Source organism: Panthera pardus, unplaced genomic scaffold (assembly GCF_024362965.1).
Source record: "Panthera pardus isolate Hobbes unplaced genomic scaffold, ASM2436296v1 HiC_scaffold_10, whole genome shotgun sequence".
Taxonomy (NCBI): domain Eukaryota; kingdom Metazoa; phylum Chordata; class Mammalia; order Carnivora; family Felidae; genus Panthera; species Panthera pardus.
The window spans coordinates 78,646,128-78,649,484 of record NW_026526655.1 but is presented as its reverse complement, the minus strand read 5'-3'; the positions used below and the strand labels follow the sequence as shown (position 1 = coordinate 78,649,484).

The 3,357-nt window shown below is 44.8% G+C and overlaps 1 pseudogene; it reads right to left on the bottom strand.

Annotated features, from left to right (window-relative positions):
- Nucleotides 1–1,527: 1,527 nt before the first annotated feature.
- On the bottom strand, nucleotides 1,528–3,054 carry LOC109271205 (non-POU domain-containing octamer-binding protein-like; annotated as a pseudogene).
- Nucleotides 3,055–3,357: the final 303 nt, after the last annotated feature.

Sequence of the window (3,357 nt, the reverse complement as noted above, 5' to 3'; positions counted from 1 at the left end):
ACTTGTCCTTTATTTCTCTAATTCCTTCCTCTCACCTTCCAGTCCTCACTATTGTTCTCCTGAAGTTGGCTGAAAAGAACAAAGAAGTGCCCAAATATTCAATAAAATACTTATTACTTTTTTCTTTTCTATCTTTGTATTACTTTATTTTCCCCACTCCATCACAATGAATAAAAGCATTTTTCAAGTGTATTATATGTCTCACATTTCATATAGTAAATATTGGGTGCCTACTATTTGCAAAATACTAGTGGTGGGATAAGGGTTGATGCTGAGGAAGCATGAAAATGATATAATAACTGCCCTCAAATGAGTTATATTCAGATAGGAGGAGTGATTTATGCAAATGACCGATTAATGGAAGAGAATACATAGGCAAAAGACAGAGAAATACTAAGTGTTGGTTCAAGTGAACAATGGTATGTACACATTTAAAATATTTTAGTTGCCTAGTTGAGGGTAGTTAGCCCAACAAATATGGTGTTGGGAATAGTTCTGATTGTAATTGAAAAGATGTATCTCAAACTAAACTCTCACAAATTGGGGGCATCTGGGTGGCTCAGTCGGTTGAGCATCCCACTCTTAAACTTGGCTCAAGTCATGATCTCAGAGTTCGTGGGATCAAGCCCCATGTGGGGCTCTGCACTGACAGCATAGAGCCTGCTTGGAATTCTTTTTTTTTTTCTTTTTTTTAAAGGCTTAAAATATATTTTAATAAGTTGATGCTGCATTACTGCTCCATTTCTCAGAAAAGCTCCAAAGATATCAGGAACAAATCAAGTGTGGTACACCAATAAAAAAATGCACAGCGTAACTACCTAAGATAGGCAAGACTAAGAGCTACTGTCCAACCTTCAGCATACAACAACCCTGTTCCCAAGATTGTACTAGGCCTATCAAGAAAAGCTGTGAACAGCAACATCATAGTCAGAAAAGGGCCATTCCTGGGTTACCCTTACCCAAGAAAAAAGATGGAGGCAACTTAACACAAGATTTTTTTTAAAGATACACTAAAATGAAAGTCTCTAAGAGAAAATGTCTTCCTTAGGACACGAAGGGGTAATATATGGGATATAACAGAACCGTACGTATGTTGTCTGTGACGTCTGTGGGACATTTGCCTGAATTCCCACCTGCAAGTGGAGCAATGGGGCTAAGGTCATTGGGGGATGTTTGTTTTTGTGGTGTAGGTGGCGGTGTCTCTGGGTTTGGAGGGTGTAAGAATGAGAAAGCAAATAGAACAGGATGGACAAAGAATGGAGTGAGCAAGATTAACAGGGGGTCTAACTGGCTCCATTTTGTCATGGTTCCCCCACCCTCACCCCAGGCCCTCAACAATCACAGGAGACTTCAGGAATGCACTACACAGAATCAATTAGCTAGACGATATACCACACAGAACTGATTTGTTAAATTTTATCGCCCCCCCCCCCCACCCCCGCCCTCGGCCTCCAGCATACTCCCTTAGAGTAGTACAGGCAAGGAAGACCTAACTATTGGGAGAAATCCCTAACACTCTTGCAGGGCAGAATTCTGGCTAGTCCAGAAAGGGTCCTTCTTTTAAGAGTTTTTGGGAAACGAGACACTGAAATTTTTATTAGTATCGGCGACGTTTGTTTGGAGCAAATTCAGCTCCGGGAGCTGCACGGTTGAACGCAGGAGGGGTTCCATCAATGGCCCCAATTCCTTCCATGGTAGTAGCTTGGCCAAAGAGTTCAGTTGTTGGTGGGGTCAATCCCAAGGTTCCATCTGGCATCATAGTGGCAGGTCCTGGAGGAGCTGGGGTACCAGCTGGCACCGGAGCAGGGGGCATGGCGCCTCTGTTGTTTATGCCCAAAGCACCTCCCATAGCCATCTGGCCCATCCGTATCTCCTGTTCTCTGCGTCAGGGAATGTTCCCTTGAATCCTTCCTGCTGTCGCTGCATCATTTCTTCCCGTTGCCGCCGCATCTCTTCTTCACGGCGCCTGCGCTCCTCCTCCTGCCTGAGCTCCAGTTGCTTTCGTTTTTGCACTTCTTGGTTGTGCAGCTCTTCCCTCCTCCGGAGTTCTTCTGGACGCCTCATCAAATCCTGTCTCATTAACATGACTTGGTGTTCATGGTGAGCAGCCTCCATCTCCATCTCCAGCTTCTCACGAGCTTTCTTGATATTGCGATCCACTTGGTCCTGCTGCTGCTTCTCCTCTCAATGAGTGCCTTCCAGCGTATGGCATCCTCATACTCAAAGGAGCCAGGCTGTGCAAATCTGGGTGCCTTTTCTCGCTCCTTATGAAATTGCTGGTTCTTTATAACCAGCTTCTCTGGAATCCCTCTTCATCATCCAACTGGTCCATGGGCTCCACAGCCACAGGCTGAGGAAATGTGGTTAACAAGAAGGAGCCTTCACTGCACCTGTCCAGAGCTTTCGAGCAGCTGGCTTCCCTGAGAATTCAACAATGCCTTTTCCTGAGGGCCTTCCTCAATCATCCACGAAGACTACAGCCCTTTCCATTTGGCCAAACACAGAAAAAGCTTCCTCTAGCAGTTCGTTGGAAACATACCGAGGAAGGTTCCGGACGTGAATGATGCACTATGGCGGGCAAAGCGCACACGCAGCTGCTTTCCACGAAGTGGCATGTTGTCCAGCTCTACTTTGGCAGTCTCCGCTAGGGTTCGCATTTCCGAGTGGATAAAGCCAAAGCCCTTATCCTTATAAATGAAGATTTCACCTGCCTTCCCGTATTTCTCAAGTAGTTTCCTCATCTCCTCCTCAGTGATGTCAGCAGGAAGATATTCACAAAGAAACGTTGACGTTGGGTGAAGGTGTTCTCTCCTGGTTTCCCAAAATTCTTCAGGTCAATAGTCAAGCCTTCATTCTGGCTGCTGGCTTCCTGTCCATTTGCAGGTATTGGTGGTGGTGGTGGCTGTTGCTGTTGCTGTTGGTGGTGCTGCTGGTGATGATGCTGATCATGCTTCCTTGGAGTATGGTTTTGTTTCTCCAAGTTAAAGGTTTTATTGCTCTGCATTTTTGCACCACTCTACCGACTGTTCTCCTCAGAGTAATGGCAATGCTACACGGCCTCCACCATCCTGAGACTGCGTGGAATTCTCTCTCCCTCTCTCTCTCTCTCTGCTTCAACCCCACTCATTCTCTCTCTCTCTCAAAAAAACTAAAAACACAAAAACAAAAACAACTCTCACAAATTGGATAGATTGGATCTTTAGCAAAATAAAAAGAGAAACTGTATGGGAAGTCTAGAAAGAAAAGAAAAAGACCACTTTGGAAATCAGCTTATGGAAAAGTAAAGGATAAATGGAAACGATACTAACATTAAAAGGTCCTGATGAAAGGGTTGGAGAAGAGAAAAAGACACAAATT